Source organism: Hyla sarda, unplaced genomic scaffold (genome assembly GCF_029499605.1).
Source record: "Hyla sarda isolate aHylSar1 unplaced genomic scaffold, aHylSar1.hap1 scaffold_91, whole genome shotgun sequence".
In the NCBI taxonomy this organism is placed as follows: Eukaryota; Metazoa; Chordata; class Amphibia; order Anura; family Hylidae; genus Hyla; species Hyla sarda.
The window spans coordinates 339,714-358,082 of record NW_026610938.1 but is presented as its reverse complement, the minus strand read 5'-3'; the positions used below and the strand labels follow the sequence as shown (position 1 = coordinate 358,082).

The following is an 18,369-nucleotide window of genomic DNA, read 5'->3' as shown; positions in this document are numbered from 1 at the left end:
TAGCAATGAAAGTAGGAATCTTTCTTTTTAACCCTGTAAGGGGGTGGTGCACTGTACCCGAAGATACTGCCATATCGGGTCAATGCATAGGGCGACGGAAGCAAGCTTCGAAATCGGCCCCCGTTCTCAAAAATCCATTTAATATATGGTCCCCAGATAGGGGACGTATCAGATATTAAACTGATAAGAACAGATACTACACTTGATCTTAGCCAAAAGGCCGAGAAGCGATAACCGTGAAAGGGGCGGGCCCAACAAGGTGCCCTTCATGGGCACTATCACTGCTTGCTGTCAGGGAGGCTGCCAGACAATTTTCCATGCACACTCTGGGCTGGGGGGCAGTCAACCACCAGTACACACAGCAGAACCTAAACCCATACCATTATTGCTAAGCAGCAAGACAGGGGCCCATTGCACTCCCACGGGGCCTTTTTAAATGCAATCCATAACCCGGACTTGCCAGGAACCCTTCTTACTCCTCCTACTTGCATGTGACACTGGGCTTAGGATCTGCATAGGAAACACACACACAAGCACACACCTACCTTTGTTGCCTGCAGATGCCTCCTTGGCTGTCCCCAAACGGTATCAAACCAACACCCACGGGAAGCTGTAAGCATAGAGGACATGCCTGCACCCCATTGGACTTACCTGTGTGGGTTAAACCCGGGTTATTTGACAACCTATGGCGGTGATGGTTCTGCTCAGGCAGAGCAGTGCTGATGCTCCTCATAAAGCTGTCGCTGCTGTGAAGGTTCTAGGTGACATCACAAATCCCTATGGTTACATACACAACAAAGCTGGGTTGTTGTTGTTTACAGTCTGCAAGGCCTGTGGAAGTGAGTGACATCATAGCACTGTAGTTCTGAGGGTTCTAGATGGATGCAACAATCTCCTGTTGCTTCTATGAAGGCCATAATAGACGACATCACCAAACAGCTCCATAGTCACATACACAGCAAAGGAGAGATGTTGTTTACACCTAGTGATGTCAGTGGTATTGAGTGACATCACAGCACAGTGCTAAGGCTCCTGGGCCTGGACACAGCAGCGGCTGCAATATCTCAACGGAGAATACGTTTATATATATGTGTGTGTGTGCGCGTATATATATATATATATATATATATATATATTTCTCCGCCGAAATCACTTTTAAACCCATTTCCACCTTTTTTTCCCTTCTCTTCCTCTTACTTTTTTTTCACGTTTTTTTACGTTTTTCTCCTTTTCGCCTCTTTTCTGGGCGTATTATTCTTCTTTTTCTTCTTTTTTTTCGTCTAATGCATACCCCATCAGTGCAGCAATGCTTATTCAATACCGCCAGCAGATGGAGACACTGGGGGATAATTTTCTAAGGATTTATACTGATTTTTCCTGTCTGAATTTGTCGCACAGAAAGTTGCAGGCCAAATATGTGTGACATTTCTGCGACTTTAGCTTCTAGAGCATTTTTACAACATTATACATAGGTGCTGAATACATAAAAAGCGACTGTTCAGCGACAGACAAGTCGCATCGGCTGAAAGTAGGCCAGAATGTCAGTCCATGTTGGAGCAGGTTTAGATACAGTCTAAAGTATAGATCTCAAAGTCTGTGCACAGAATTTAGCAAGGGCCTCGCACCTTCTGATGCATCAGGTAGGTGCACAATAGCATAGCCTAACCCTCTGTACTTTGGTCTATATTGATGCGGGACATAGACAGCCAGCTGATGACCAATCCATTAGTGCAATGGATGGCTGGAAGCATTTGTCTTTGCCTTTGCAATACCACAGAAGCAATGCATGGTCAATGTACAGCAATGACACACCTGTGTGAACAGCCAGGAGACCCCCCCCCCCCCCCCCATGTTATGTTACATAGTTACATAGTTAGTACGGTCGAAAAAAGACATATGTCCATCAAGTTCAACCAGGGAATTAAGGGGTAGGGGTGTGGCGCGATATTGGGGAAGGGATGAGATTTTATATTTCTTCATAAGCATTAATCTTATTTTGTCAATTAGGAACATTCAGCACCCACCCGCTATCAAGGCAGCTGCCTATCATGTCATGCCCTACCTGCACAGGTGTGCTGGCTACTCAAATGATCCAATTAAGGAGGCCATTTAGTCAGCAGCAGCAGAAGTCCTGTGCCTGGACGCTCCAACAGCGGCCAGACACAAGCAGAAGCAGAAGCAGCAGAAGCAGCAGCAGCACCACCTTTTGTTTTTTGGCTGCAGCAGCAGCAAGGCCCACAGGGCTGGCTAGCTGGCTAGCCAGCAAGCAGGTAGCAATGAAAGTAGGAATCTTTCTTTTTAACCCTGTAAGGGGGTGGTGCACTGTACCCGAAGATTCTGCCATATCGGGTCAATGCATAGGGCGACGGAAGCAAGCTTCGAAATCGGCCCCCGTTCTCAAAAATCCATTTAATATATGGTCCCCAGATAGGGGACGTATCAGATATTAAACTGATAAGAACAGATACTACACTTGATCTTAGCCAAAAGGCCGAGAAGCGATAACCGTGAAAGGGGCGGGCCCAACAAGGTGCCCTTCATGGGCACTATCACTGCTTGCTGTCAGGGAGGCTGCCAGACAATTTTCCATGCACACTCTGGGCTGGGGGGCAGTCAACCACCAGTACACACAGCAGAACCTAAACCCATACCATTATTGCTAAGCAGCAAGACAGGGGCCCATTGCACTCCCACGGGGCCTTTTTAAATGCAATCCATAACCCGGATTTGCCAGGAACCCTTCTTACTCCTCCTACTTGCATGTGACACTGGGCTTAGGATCTGCATAGGAAACACACACACAAGCACACACCTACCTTTGTTGCCTGCAGATGCCTCCTTGGCTGTCCCCAAACGGTATCAAACCAACACCCACGGGAAGCTGTAAGCATAGAGGACATGCCTGCACCCCATTGGACTTACCTGTGTGGGTTAAACCCGGGTTATTTGACAACCTATGGCGGTGATGGTTCTGCTCAGGCAGAGCAGTGCTGATGCTCCTCATAAAGCTGTCGCTGCTGTGAAGGTTCTAGGTGACATCACAAATCCCTATGGTTACATACACAACAAAGCTGGGTTGTTGTTGTTTACACTCTGCAAGGCCTGTGGAAGTGAGTGACATCATAGCACTGTAGTTCTGAGGGTTCTAGATGGATGCAACAATCTCCTGTTGCTTCTATGAAGGCCATAATAGACGACATCACCAAACAGCTCCATAGTCACATACACAGCAAAGGAGAGATGTTGTTTACACCTAGTGATGTCAGTGGTATTGAGTGACATCACAGCACAGTGCTAAGGCTCCTGGGCCTGGACACAGCAGCGGCTGCAATATCTCAACGGAGAATACGTTTATATATATGTGTGTGTGTGCGCGTATATATATATATATATATATATATATATATATATATATATATTTCTCCGCCGAAATCACTTTTAAACCCATTTCCACCTTTTTTTCCCTTCTCTTCCTCTTACTTTTTTTTCACGTTTTTTTACGTTTTTCTCCTTTTCGCCTCTTTTCTGGGCGTATTATTCTTCTTTTTCTTCTTTTTTTTCGTCTAATGCATACCCCATCAGTGCAGCAATGCTTATTCAATACCGCCAGCAGATGGAGACACTGGGGGATAATTTTCTAAGGATTTATACTGATTTTTCCTGTCTGAATTTGTCGCACAGAAAGTTGCAGGCCAAATATGTGTGACATTTCTGCGACTTTAGCTTCTAGAGCATTTTTACAACATTATACATAGGTGCTGAATACATAAAAAGCGACTGTTCAGCGACAGACAAGTCGCATCGGCTGAAAGTAGGCCAGAATGTCAGTCCATGTTGGAGCAGGTTTAGATACAGTCTAAAGTATAGATCTCAAAGTCTGTGCACAGAATTTAGCAAGGGCCTCGCACCTTCTGATGCATCAGGTAGGTGCACAATAGCATAGCCTAACCCTCTGTACTTTGGTCTATATTGATGCGGGACATAGACAGCCAGCTGATGACCAATCCATTAGTGCAATGGATGGCTGGAAGCATTTGTCTTTGCCTTTGCAATACCACAGAAGCAATGCATGGTCAATGTACAGCAATGACACACCTGTGTGAACAGCCAGGAGACCCCCCCCCCCCATGTTATGTTACATAGTTACATAGTTAGTACGGTCGAAAAAAGACATATGTCCATCAAGTTCAACCAGGGAATTAAGGGGTAGGGGTGTGGCGCGATATTGGGGAAGGGATGAGATTTTATATTTCTTCATAAGCATTAATCTTATTTTGTCAATTAGGAACATTCAGCACCCACCCGCTATCAAGGCAGCTGCCTATCATGTCATGCCCTACCTGCACAGGTGTGCTGGCTACTCAAATGATCCAATTAAGGAGGCCATTTAGTCAGCAGCAGCAGAAGTCCTGTGCCTGGACGCTCCAACAGCGGCCAGACACAAGCAGAAGCAGAAGCAGCAGAAGCAGCAGCAGCACCACCTTTTGTTTTTTGGCTGCAGCAGCAGCAAGGCCCACAGGGCTGGCTAGCTGGCTAGCCAGCAAGCAGGTAGCAATGAAAGTAGGAATCTTTCTTTTTAACCCTGTAAGGGGGTGGTGCACTGTACCCGAAGATACTGCCATATCGGGTCAATGCATAGGGCGATGGAAGCAAGCTTCGAAATCGGCCCCCGTTCTCAAAAATCCATTTAATATATGGTCCCCAGATAGGGGACGTATCAGATATTAAACTGATAAGAACAGATACTACACTTGATCTTGGCCAAAAGGCCGAGAAGCGATAACCGTGAAAGGGGCGGGCCCAACAAGGTGCCCTTCATGGGCACTATCACTGCTTGCTGTCAGGGAGGCTGCCAGACAATTTTCCATGCACACTCTGGGCTGGGGGGCAGTCAACCACCAGTACACACAGCAGAACCTAAACCCATACCATTATTGCTAAGCAGCAAGACAGGGGCCCATTGCACTCCCACGGGGCCTTTTTAAATGCAATCCATAACCCGGATTTGCCAGGAACCCTTCTTACTCCTCCTACTTGCATGTGACACTGGGCTTAGGATCTGCATAGGAAACACACACACAAGCACACACCTACCTTTGTTGCCTGCAGATGCCTCCTTGGCTGTCCCCAAACGGTATCAAACCAACACCCACGGGAAGCTGTAAGCATAGAGGACATGCCTGCACCCCATTGGACTTACCTGTGTGGGTTAAACCCGGGTTATTTGACAACCTATGGCGGTGATGGTTCTGCTCAGGCAGAGCAGTGCTGATGCTCCTCATAAAGCTGTCGCTGCTGTGAAGGTTCTAGGTGACATCACAAATCCCTATGGTTACATACACAACAAAGCTGGGTTGTTGTTGTTTACACTCTGCAAGGCCTGTGGAAGTGAGTGACATCATAGCACTGTAGTTCTGAGGGTTCTAGATGGATGCAACAATCTCCTGTTGCTTCTATGAAGGCCATAATAGACGACATCACCAAACAGCTCCATAGTCACATACACAGCAAAGGAGAGATGTTGTTTACACCTAGTGATGTCAGTGGTATTGAGTGACATCACAGCACAGTGCTAAGGCTCCTGGGCCTGGATACAGCAGCGGCTGCAATATCTCAACGGAGAATACGTTTATATATATGTGTGTGTGTGCGCGTATATATATATATATATATATATATATATATATATATATATATTTCTCCGCCGAAATCACTTTTAAACCCATTTCCACCTTTTTTTCCCTTCTCTTCCTCTTACTTTTTTTTCACGTTTTTTTACGTTTTTCTCCTTTTCGCCTCTTTTCTGGGCGTATTATTCTTCTTTTTCTTCTTTTTTTTCGTCTAATGCATACCCCATCAGTGCAGCAATGCTTATTCAATACCGCCAGCAGATGGAGACACTGGGGGATAATTTTCTAAGGATTTATACTGATTTTTCCTGTCTGAATTTGTCGCACAGAAAGTTGCAGGCCAAATATGTGTGACATTTCTGCGACTTTAGCTTCTAGAGCATTTTTACAACATTATACATAGGTGCTGAATACATAAAAAGCGACTGTTCAGCGACAGACAAGTCGCATCGGCTGAAAGTAGGCCAGAATGTCAGTCCATGTTGGAGCAGGTTTAGATACAGTCTAAAGTATAGATCTCAAAGTCTGTGCACAGAATTTAGCAAGGGCCTCGCACCTTCTGATGCATCAGGTAGGTGCACAATAGCATAGCCTAACCCTCTGTACTTTGGTCTATATTGATGCGGGACATAGACAGCCAGCTGATGACCAATCCATTAGTGCAATGGATGGCTGGAAGCATTTGTCTTTGCCTTTGCAATACCACAGAAGCAATGCATGGTCAATGTACAGCAATGACACACCTGTGTGAACAGCCAGGAGACCCCCCCCCCCATGTTATGTTACATAGTTACATAGTTAGTACGGTCGAAAAAAGACATATGTCCATCAAGTTCAACCAGGGAATTAAGGGGTAGGGGTGTGGCGCGATATTGGGGAAGGGATGAGATTTTATATTTCTTCATAAGCATTAATCTTATTTTGTCAATTAGGAACATTCAGCACCCACCCGCTATCAAGGCAGCTGCCTATCATGTCATGCCCTACCTGCACAGGTGTGCTGGCTACTCAAATGATCCAATTAAGGAGGCCATTTAGTCAGCAGCAGCAGAAGTCCTGTGCCTGGACGCTCCAACAGCGGCCAGACACAAGCAGAAGCAGAAGCAGCAGCAGCACCACCTTTTGTTTTTTGGCTGCAGCAGCAGCAAGGCCCACAGGGCTGGCTAGCTGGCTAGCCAGCAAGCAGGTAGCAATGAAAGTAGGAATCTTTCTTTTTAACCCTGTAAGGGGGTGGTGCACTGTACCCGAAGATACTGCCATATCGGGTCAATGCATAGGGCGACGGAAGCAAGCTTCGAAATCGGCCCCCGTTCTCAAAAATCCATTTAATATATGGTCCCCAGATAGGGGACGTATCAGATATTAAACTGATAAGAACAGATACTACACTTGATCTTAGCCAAAAGGCCGAGAAGCGATAACCGTGAAAGGGGCGGGCCCAACAAGGTGCCCTTCATGGGCACTATCACTGCTTGCTGTCAGGGAGGCTGCCAGACAATTTTCCATGCACACTCTGGGCTGGGGGGCAGTCAACCACCAGTACACACAGCAGAACCTAAACCCATACCATTATTGCTAAGCAGCAAGACAGGGGCCCATTGCACTCCCACGGGGCCTTTTTAAATGCAATCCATAACCCGGATTTGCCAGGAACCCTTCTTACTCCTCCTACTTGCATGTGACACTGGGCTTAGGATCTGCATAGGAAACACACACACAAGCACACACCTACCTTTGTTGCCTGCAGATGCCTCCTTGGCTGTCCCCAAACGGTATCAAACCAACACCCACGGGAAGCTGTAAGCATAGAGGACATGCCTGCACCCCATTGGACTTACCTGTGTGGGTTAAACCCGGGTTATTTGACAACCTATGGCGGTGATGGTTCTGCTCAGGCAGAGCAGTGCTGATGCTCCTCATAAAGCTGTCGCTGCTGTGAAGGTTCTAGGTGACATCACAAATCCCTATGGTTACATACACAACAAAGCTGGGTTGTTGTTGTTTACACTCTGCAAGGCCTGTGGAAGTGAGTGACATCATAGCACTGTAGTTCTGAGGGTTCTAGATGGATGCAACAATCTCCTGTTGCTTCTATGAAGGCCATAATAGACGACATCACCAAACAGCTCCATAGTCACATACACAGCAAAGGAGAAATGTTGTTTACACCTAGTGATGTCAGTGGTATTGAGTGACATCACAGCACAGTGCTAAGGCTCCTGGGCCTGGACACAGCAGCGGCTGCAATATCTCAACGGAGAATACGTTTATATATATGTGTGTGTGTGCGCGTATATATATATATATATATATATATATATATATATATATATATTTCTCCGCCGAAATCACTTTTAAACCCATTTCCACCTTTTTTTCCCTTCTCTTCCTCTTACTTTTTTTTCACGTTTTTTTACGTTTTTCTCCTTTTCGCCTCTTTTCTGGGCGTATTATTCTTCTTTTTCTTCTTTTTTTTCGTCTAATGCATACCCCATCAGTGCAGCAATGCTTATTCAATACCGCCAGCAGATGGAGACACTGGGGGATAATTTTCTATGGATTTATACTGATTTTTCCTGTCTGAATTTGTCGCACAGAAAGTTGCAGGCCAAATATGTGTGACATTTCTGCGACTTTAGCTTCTAGAGCATTTTTACAACATTATACATAGGTGCTGAATACATAAAAAGCGACTGTTCAGCGACAGACAAGTCGCATCGGCTGAAAGTAGGCCAGAATGTCAGTCCATGTTGGAGCAGGTTTAGATACAGTCTAAAGTATAGATCTCAAAGTCTGTGCACAGAATTTAGCAAGGGCCTCGCACCTTCTGATGCATCAGGTAGGTGCACAATAGCATAGCCTAACCCTCTGTACTTTGGTTTATATTGATACGGGACATAGACAGCCAGCTGATGACCAATCCATTAGTGCAATGGATGGCTGGAAGAATTTGTCTTTGCCTTTGCAATACCACAGAAGCAATGCATGGTCAATGTACAGCAATGACACACCTGTGTGAACAGCCAGGAGACCCCCCCCCCCCCATGTTATGTTACATAGTTACATAGTTAGTACGGTCGAAAAAAGACATATGTCCATCAAGTTCAACCAGGGAATTAAGGGGTAGGGGTGTGGCGCGATATTGGGGAAGGGATGAGATTTTATATTTCTTCATAAGCATTAATCTTATTTTGTCAATTAGGAACATTCAGCACCCACCCGCTATCAAGGCAGCTGCCTATCATGTCATGCCCTACCTGCACAGGTGTGCTGGCTACTCAAATGATCCAATTAAGGAGGCCATTTAGTCAGCAGCAGCAGAAGTCCTGTGCCTGGACGCTCCAACAGCGGCCAGACACAAGCAGAAGCAGAAGCAGCAGAAGCAGCAGCAGCACCACCTTTTGTTTTTTGGCTGCAGCAGCAGCAAGGCCCACAGGGCTGGCTAGCTGGCTAGCCAGCAAGCAGGTAGCAATGAAAGTAGGAATCTTTCTTTTTAACCCTGTAAGGGGGTGGTGCACTGTACCCGAAGATACTGCCATATCGGGTCAATGCATAGGGCGACGGAAGCAAGCTTGGAAATCGGCCCCCGTTCTCAAAAATCCATTTAATATATGGTCCCCAGATAGGGGACGTATCAGATATTGAACTGATAAGAACAGATACTACACTTGATCTTAGCCAAAAGGCCGAGAAGCGATAACCGTGAAAGGGGCGGGCCCAACAAGGTGCCCTTCATGGGCACTATCACTGCTTGCTGTCAGGAAGGCTGCCAGACAATTTTCCATGCACACTCTGGGCTGGGGGGCAGTCAACCACCAGTACACACAGCAGAACCTAAACCCATACCATTATTGCTAAGCAGCAAGACAGGGGCCCATTGCACTCCCACGGGGCCTTTTTAAATGCAATCCATAACCCGGATTTGCCAGGAACCCTTCTTACTCCTCCTACTTGCATGTGACACTGGGCTTAGGATCTGCATAGGAAACACACACACAAGCACACACCTACCTTTGTTGCCTGCAGATGCCTCCTTGGCTGTCCCCAAACGGTATCAAACCAACACCCACGGGAAGCTGTAAGCATAGAGGACATGCCTGCACCCCATTGGACTTACCTGTGTGGGTTAAACCCGGGTTATTTGACAACCTATGGCGGTGATGGTTCTGCTCAGGCAGAGCAGTGCTGATGCTCCTCATAAAGCTGTCGCTGCTGTGAAGGTTCTAGGTGACATCACAAATCCCTATGGTTACATACACAACAAAGCTGGGTTGTTGTTGTTTACACTCTGCAAGGCCTGTGGAAGTGAGTGACATCATAGCACTGTAGTTCTGAGGGTTCTAGATGGATGCAACAATCTCCTGTTGCTTCTATGAAGGCCATAATAGACGACATCACCAAACAGCTCCATAGTCACATACACAGCAAAGGAGAGATGTTGTTTACACCTAGTGATGTCAGTGGTATTGAGTGACATCACAGCACAGTGCTAAGGCTCCTGGGCCTGGACACAGCAGCGGCTGCAATATCTCAACGGAGAATACGTTTATATATATGTGTGTGTGTGCGCATATATATATATATATATATATATATATATATATATATATATTTCTCCGCCGAAATCACTTTTAAACCCATTTCCACCTTTTTTTCCCTTCTCTTCCTCTTACTTTTTTTTCACGTTTTTTTACGTTTTTCTCCTTTTCGCCTCTTTTCTGGGCGTATTATTCTTCTTTTTCTTCTTTTTTTTCGTCTAATGCATACCCCATCAGTGCAGCAATGCTTATTCAATACCGCCAGCAGATGGAGACACTGGGGGATAATTTTCTAAGGATTTATACTGATTTTTCCTGTCTGAATTTGTCGCACAGAAAGTTGCAGGCCAAATATGTGTGACATTTCTGCGACTTTAGCTTCTAGAGCATTTTTACAACATTATACATAGGTGCTGAATACATAAAAAGCGACTGTTCAGCGACAGACAAGTCGCATCGGCTGAAAGTAGGCCAGAATGTCAGTCCATGTTGGAGCAGGTTTAGATACAGTCTAAAGTATAGATCTCAAAGTCTGTGCACAGAATTTAGCAAGGGCCTCGCACCTTCTGATGCATCAGGTAGGTGCACAATAGCATAGCCTAACCCTCTGTACTTTGGTCTATATTGATGCGGGACATAGACAGCCAGCTGATGACCAATCCATTAGTGCAATGGATGGCTGGAAGCATTTGTCTTTGCCTTTGCAATACCACAGAAGCAATGCATGGTCAATGTACAGCAATGACACACCTGTGTGAACAGCCAGGAGACCCCCCCCCCCCCCCCCCATGTTATGTTACATAGTTATATAGTTAGTACGGTCGAAAAAAGACATATGTCCATCAAGTTCAACCAGGGAATTAAGGGGTAGGGGTGTGGCGCGATATTGGGGAAGGGATGAGATTTTATATTTCTTCATAAGCATTAATCTTATTTTGTCAATTAGGAACATTCAGCACCCACCCGCTATCAAGGCAGCTGCCTATCATGTCATGCCCTACCTGCACAGGTGTGCTGGCTACTCAAATGATCCAATTAAGGAGGCCATTTAGTCAGCAGCAGCAGAAGTCCTGTGCCTGGACGCTCCAACAGCAGCCAGACACAAGCAGAAGCAGAAGCAGCAGAAGCAGCAGCAGCACCACCTTTTGCTTTTTGGCTGCAGCAGCAGCAAGGCCCACAGGGCTGGCTAGCTGGCTAGCCAGCAAGCAGGTAGCAATGAAAGTAGGAATCTTTCTTTTTAACCCGGTAAGGGGGTGGTGCACTGTACCCGAAGATACTGCCATATCGGGTCAATGCATAGGGCGACGGAAGCAAGCTTCGAAATCGGCCCCCGTTCTCAAAAATCCATTTAATATATGGTCCCCAGATAGGGGACGTATCAGATATTAAACTGATAAGAACAGATACTACACTTGATCTTAGCCAAAAGGCCGAGAAGCGATAACCGTGAAAGGGGCGGGCCCAACAAGGTGCCCTTCATGGGCACTATCACTGCTTGCTGTCAGGGAGGCTGCCAGACAATTTTCCATGCACACTCTGGGCTGGGGGGCAGTCAACCACCAGTACACACAGCAGAACCTAAACCCATACCATTATTGCTAAGCAGCAAGACAGGGGCCCATTGCACTCCCACGGGGCCTTTTTAAATGCAATCCATAACCCGGATTTGCCAGGAACCCTTCTTACTCCTCCTACTTGCATGTGACACTGGGCTTAGGATCTGCATAGGAAACACACACACAAGCACACACCTACCTTTGTTGCCTGCAGATGCCTCCTTGGCTGTCCCCAAACGGTATCAAACCAACACCCACGGGAAGCTGTAAGCATAGAGGACATGCCTGCACCCCATTGGACTTACCTGTGTGGGTTAAACCCGGGTTATTTGACAACCTATGGCGGTGATGGTTCTGCTCAGGCAGAGCAGTGCTGATGCTCCTCATAAAGCTGTCGCTGCTGTGAAGGTTCTAGGTGACATCACAAATCCCTATGGTTACATACACAACAAAGCTGGGTTGTTGTTGTTTACACTCTGCAAGGCCTGTGGAAGTGAGTGACATCATAGCACTGTAGTTCTGAGGGTTCTAGATGGATGCAACAATCTCATGTTGCTTCTATGAAGGCCATAATAGACGACATCACCAAACAGCTCCATAGTCACATACACAGCAAAGGAGAGATGTTGTTTACACCTAGTGATGTCAGTGGTATTGAGTGACATCACAGCACAGTGCTAAGGCTCCTGGGCCTGGACACAGCAGTGGCTGCAATATCTCAACGGAGAATACGTTTATATATATGTGTGTGTGTGCGCGTATATATATATATATATATATATATATATATATATATATATATTTCTCCGCCGAAATCACTTTTAAACCCATTTCCACCTTTTTTTCCCTTCTCTTCCTCTTACTTTTTTTTCACGTTTTTTTACGTTTTTCTCCTTTTCGCCTCTTTTCTGGGCGTATTATTCTTCTTTTTCTTCTTTTTTTTCGTCTAATGCATACCCCATCAGTGCAGCAATGCTTATTCAATACCGCCAGCAGATGGAGACACTGGGGGATAATTTTCTAAGGATTTATACAGATTTTTCCTGTCTGAATTTGTCGCACAGAAAGTTGCAGGCCAAATATGTGTGACATTTCTGCGACTTTAGCTTCTAGAGCATTTTTACAACATTATACATAGGTGCTGAATACATAAAAAGCGACTGTTCAGCGACAGACAAGTCGCATCGGCTGAAAGTAGGCCAGAATGTCAGTCCATGTTGGAGCAGGTTTAGATACAGTCTAAAGTATAGATCTCAAAGTCTGTGCACAGAATTTAGCAAGGGCCTCGCACCTTCTGATGCATCAGGTAGGTGCACAATAGCATAGCCTAACCCTCTGTACTTTGGTCTATATTGATGCGGGACATAGACAGCCAGCTGATGACCAATCCATTAGTGCAATGGATGGCTGGAAGCATTTGTCTTTGCCTTTGCAATACCACAGAAGCAATGCATGGTCAATGTACAGCAATGACACACCTGTGTGAACAGCCAGGAGACCCCCCCCCCCCCCCCCCATGTTATGTTACATAGTTACATAGTTAGTACGGTCGAAAAAAGACATATGTCCATCAAGTTCAACCAGGGAATTAAGGGGTAGGGGTGTGGCGCGATATTGGGGAAGGGATGAGATTTTATATTTCTTCATAAGCATTAATCTTATTTTGTCAATTAGGAACATTCAGCACCCACCCGCTATCAAGGCAGCTGCCTATCATGTCATGCCCTACCTGCACAGGTGTGCTGGCTACTCAAATGATCCAATTAAGGAGGCCATTTAGTCAGCAGCAGCAGAAGTCCTGTGCCTGGACGCTCCAACAGCGGCCAGACACAAGCAGAAGCAGAAGCAGCAGAAGCAGCAGCAGCACCACCTTTTGTTTTTTGGCTGCAGCAGCAGCAAGGCCCACAGGGCTGGCTAGCTGGCTAGCCAGCAAGCAGGTAGCAATGAAAGTAGGAATCTTTCTTTTTAACCCTGTAAGGGGGTGGTGCACTGTACCCGAAGATACTGCCATATCGGGTCAATGCATAGGGCGACGGAAGCAAGCTTCGAAATCGGCCCCCGTTCTCAAAAATCCATTTAATATATGGTCCCCAGATAGGGGACGTATCAGATATTAAACTGATAAGAACAGATACTACACTTGATCTTAGCCAAAAGGCCGAGAAGCGATAACCGTGAAAGGGGCGGGCCCAACAAGGTGCCCTTCATGGGCACTATCACTGCTTGCTCTCAGGGAGGCTACCAGACAATTTTCCATGCACACTCTGGGCTGGGGGGCAGTCAACCACCAGTACACACAGCAGAACCTAAACCCATACCATTATTGCTAAGCAGCAAGACAGGGGCCCATTGCACTCCCACGGGGCCTTTTTAAATGCAATCCATAACCCGGATTTGCCAGGAACCCTTCTTACTCCTCCTACTTGCATGTGACACTGGGCTTAGGATCTGCATAGGAAACACACACACAAGCACACACCTACCTTTGTTGCCTGCAGATGCCTCCTTGGCTGTCCCCAAACGGTATCAAACCAACACCCACGGGAAGCTGTAAGCATAGAGGACATGCCTGCACCCCATTGGACTTACCTGTGTGGGTTAAACCCGGGTTATTTGACAACCTATGGCGGTGATGGTTCTGCTCAGGCAGAGCAGTGCTGATGCTCCTCATAAAGCTGTCGCTGCTGTGAAGGTTCTAGGTGACATCACAAATCCCTATGGTTACATACACAACAAAGCTGGGTTGTTGTTGTTTACAGTCTGCAAGGCCTGTGGAAGTGAGTGACATCATAGCACTGTAGTTCTGAGGGTTCTAGATGGATGCAACAATCTCCTGTTGCTTCTATGAAGGCCATAATAGACGACATCACCAAACAGCTCCATAGTCACATACACAGCAAAGGAGAGATGTTGTTTACACCTAGTGATGTCAGTGGTATTGAGTGACATCACAGCACAGTGCTAAGGCTCCTGGGCCTGGACACAGCAGCGGCTGCAATATCTCAACGGAGAATACGTTTATATATATGTGTGTGTGTGCGCGTATATATATATATATATATATATATATATATATATTTCTCCGCCGAAATCACTTTTAAACCCATTTCCACCTTTTTTTCCCTTCTCTTCCTCTTACTTTTTTTTCACGTTTTTTTACGTTTTTCTCCTTTTCGCCTCTTTTCTGGGCGTATTATTCTTCTTTTTCTTCTTTTTTTTCGTCTAATGCATACCCCATCAGTGCAGCAATGCTTATTCAATACCGCCAGCAGATGGAGACACTGGGGGATAATTTTCTAAGGATTTATACTGATTTTTCCTGTCTGAATTTGTCGCACAGAAAGTTGCAGGCCAAATATGTGTGACATTTCTGCGACTTTAGCTTCTAGAGCATTTTTACAACATTATACATAGGTGCTGAATACATAAAAAGCGACTGTTCAGCGACAGACAAGTCGCATCGGCTGAAAGTAGGCCAGAATGTCAGTCCATGTTGGAGCAGGTTTAGATACAGTCTAAAGTATAGATCTCAAAGTCTGTGCACAGAATTTAGCAAGGGCCTCGCACCTTCTGATGCATCAGGTAGGTGCACAATAGCATAGCCTAACCCTCTGTACTTTGGTCTATATTGATGCGGGACATAGACAGCCAGCTGATGACCAATCCATTAGTGCAATGGATGGCTGGAAGCATTTGTCTTTGCCTTTGCAATACCACAGAAGCAATGCATGGTCAATGTACAGCAATGACACACCTGTGTGAACAGCCAGGAGACCCCCCCCCCCCCATGTTATGTTACATAGTTACATAGTTAGTACGGTCGAAAAAAGACATATGTCCATCAAGTTCAACCAGGGAATTAAGGGGTAGGGGTGTGGCGCGATATTGGGGAAGGGATGAGATTTTATATTTCTTCATAAGCATTAATCTTATTTTGTCAATTAGGAACATTCAGCACCCACCCGCTATCAAGGCAGCTGCCTATCATGTCATGCCCTACCTGCACAGGTGTGCTGGCTACTCAAATGATCCAATTAAGGAGGCCATTTAGTCAGCAGCAGCAGAAGTCCTGTGCCTGGACGCTCCAACAGCGGCCAGACACAAGCAGAAGCAGAAGCAGCAGAAGCAGCAGCAGCACCACCTTTTGTTTTTTGGCTGCAGCAGCAGCAAGGCCCACAGGGCTGGCTAGCTGGCTAGCCAGCAAGCAGGTAGCAATGAAAGTAGGAATCTTTCTTTTTAACCCTGTAAGGGGGTGGTGCACTGTACCCGAAGATACTGCCATATCGGGTCAATGCATAGGGCGACGGAAGCAAGCTTCGAAATCGGCCCCCGTTCTCAAAAATCCATTTAATATATGGTCCCCAGAAAGGGGACGTATCAGATATTAAACTGATAAGAACAGATTTTTTTTTTTTAACTTGACTACCCTTACGGGGGCAACTTTATTAAAAATTAAATAATGTTAACAAAGTTGTCTAAATATGTCAATAAATACAGTTACATATAAATAACATATTTACAACATATTAAAACATAAAATGGGCACTTGGTGGCTTTACAAGATAGAATTCCATTCTTTTAAAAACCATTTTCTAGATAAAAGCGGAAATCTCTTCTTGTCTAAAAGATAGTACTGGTACATTTCATAAAAACAGATAGATAAAATGTCCTTCACAGATAAAACCTCATGCTTGAACAATAAAATATTCCTGGCCTTCCACAGAGCTGCCTTCACACAGTTTATGATCTTCCATGCAATAGTCTCTTGAGTCCGTGTTGGGCATTCCAGGCAACCATAAAAAACCACTGCAATATTTAAGTCTTTTAGTCCAGTTATCCTTTTTACCAGAGGGAGTATCTTTGTCCATATTTTCTGCGAGTAAAAACAAGTCCATATTAGATGGTGCACGGTCTCCTCTTGTCGGCATCCCTCCCTCGGGCAGGTTGCAGAGTTGGATAATCCTCTTCGGTGCTGGAATGCCCGGCATGGAAGACACTCGTGTGCGCAGCTCCAGGCCAGGTCCTTCTGTGAATTAAAAAGATAATTAATACTCAACATCTTCCAAATCTGTATACACTTCTGTTCGTTAAAATTTTTGATGGGAGTCACGGTACTGGTTTCTTTTATTTCCTTTAGTAGTTTTTTGCTATTGCACAGATCCTGAACACTTTTACCTTTAAAATTATATAAGTTTAAAATTTTTCCTAAAATCATGTATTGAGGGGGTAAATTCAAAGAATAAGGGCAACTTAAAACTGTAGAAAACCAGCCGTTCCTCCGCATAAAATAACCAGTATTAAAACGAACAAAATAAGACCAGTAGCTATCTTTAAAAACAGTAGTAAAACACATGCTAAAAAACTTTATTAAAAGGAAAGCTTTAAAATCTGGAAAATCCTTACCGCCCCTGGAGTTCGGTTTTATCACAATTTGTCTCTTTAATTTTTCGCTCTTAGAACTCCAAAAGAAAGTAAAACAAGCTTTTGTTATTTTCTTTAGAACCATTTCGGGGGGTGGGAAAACCAGACTTAAATACAATAAAATAGGTAAAAGCACCATTTTTGTAATTAAAACCTTCCCTTCCATTGTAAGTTCTCGCATGTTCCACATACATATTTTCTTATTTATTTTTTGAGCCACCAAGTCCCAGCTATTAAAACCATTATTAGACTCGTCAAAGGAGACACCTAAAATCTGCACCGACTCAGACACAGGGACGGGCACATCATACAAAGGCATTCCGCCTATGTTTAAAATGTTACTTTTGTTAAAATTGACTTTAAAACCGGAGGCACAATTAAAATATTGAATCTGTTTTAGCGTCTTCTGAAGCGATGGGGTGTCCCTGCAAAACACCGCAACATCGTCCATGTACCCCACTACCTTCGCCTCTAGTCCCCCTCCTCCTGGCAGGGGGACTCCATGGATCTGCTTATCCTTTCGTATTGTACATAAAAGAGGCTCTATTGCGCAAATGAAGAGTAGTGGGGACAAGGGACACCCCTGCTTCACTCCGGAATTTAAAATCACGCCCTGTGTCTTAAAACCATTTACTAAAATTTTACTAGTACAGTTATCATAAAAAGCTCTAAGAGACAATAAAAAGCCATCAGGTATACCCATTTTCTCTAAAACCTTAAAAAGATAAAAATGTGACACCCTGTCGAAAGCTTTTTCAAAATCTATGGATAAAACCGCCAGCTTTCCTTTTCTTAATTTGGTGTCGCTAATTACATCCTTTAAAAGGTTTAGGTTCTCCCATAAACTCCTCCCAGGCACCCCACAGACTTGGTTTGTATGAATTATTTTATGGATTACGTTCTTTAAGCGGTTAGCACACAGTTTCGCCATTATTTTATAGTCGCAGTTCAGAAGGGTGATTGGTCTCCAGTTTTTGAGTTCCGACCGGTCTCCCTTTTTGAATAGTAGGGAGACATCACCCTTCTTCCATGAGCCTGGGAGGATTTTAGACTTAAAGACTTCCGTAAAAAGGGAGAACAAATCTTCTTTTAAAATACCATAAAAAGTAACATAAAATTCAATGGGTATACCATCCGGCCCAGGCACTTTACCTGTTTTAAAACTCTTGACGGTCTCTAAAATCTCCTGCTCTGAAATATTCTGCAATAAAAAAGACTGTGAGA

At 45.0% G+C, this 18,369-nt stretch overlaps 7 non-coding genes and 1 pseudogene across 7 annotated transcripts; all 8 read right to left on the bottom strand.

Annotated features, from left to right (window-relative positions):
- Window positions 1-41: 41 nt before the first annotated feature.
- Window positions 42-232, bottom strand: LOC130349113 (U2 spliceosomal RNA). The gene has a single exon (XR_008886518.1). It is a non-coding gene; the product is annotated as a U2 spliceosomal RNA (small nuclear RNA).
- A 2,080-nt stretch (window positions 233-2,312) lies between these two features.
- LOC130349247 (U2 spliceosomal RNA) lies at window positions 2,313-2,503 on the bottom strand. Its single transcript, XR_008886639.1, has one exon. It is a non-coding gene; the product is annotated as a U2 spliceosomal RNA (small nuclear RNA).
- Window positions 2,504-4,590: 2,087 nt separating this feature from the next.
- On the bottom strand, window positions 4,591-4,781 carry LOC130349231 (U2 spliceosomal RNA). The gene has a single exon (XR_008886624.1). It is a non-coding gene; the product is annotated as a U2 spliceosomal RNA (small nuclear RNA).
- Window positions 4,782-6,858: 2,077 nt separating this feature from the next.
- Window positions 6,859-7,049, bottom strand: LOC130349112 (U2 spliceosomal RNA). Its single transcript, XR_008886517.1, has one exon. It is a non-coding gene; the product is annotated as a U2 spliceosomal RNA (small nuclear RNA).
- Window positions 7,050-9,137: 2,088 nt separating this feature from the next.
- On the bottom strand, window positions 9,138-9,328 carry LOC130349262 (U2 spliceosomal RNA). Its single transcript, XR_008886652.1, has one exon. It is a non-coding gene; the product is annotated as a U2 spliceosomal RNA (small nuclear RNA).
- Window positions 9,329-11,419: 2,091 nt separating this feature from the next.
- LOC130349111 (U2 spliceosomal RNA) lies at window positions 11,420-11,610 on the bottom strand. The gene has a single exon (XR_008886516.1). It is a non-coding gene; the product is annotated as a U2 spliceosomal RNA (small nuclear RNA).
- Window positions 11,611-13,703: 2,093 nt separating this feature from the next.
- Window positions 13,704-13,894, bottom strand: LOC130349110 (U2 spliceosomal RNA). Its single transcript, XR_008886515.1, has one exon. It is a non-coding gene; the product is annotated as a U2 spliceosomal RNA (small nuclear RNA).
- A 2,080-nt stretch (window positions 13,895-15,974) lies between these two features.
- LOC130349288 (U2 spliceosomal RNA) lies at window positions 15,975-16,180 on the bottom strand (annotated as a pseudogene).
- Window positions 16,181-18,369: the final 2,189 nt, after the last annotated feature.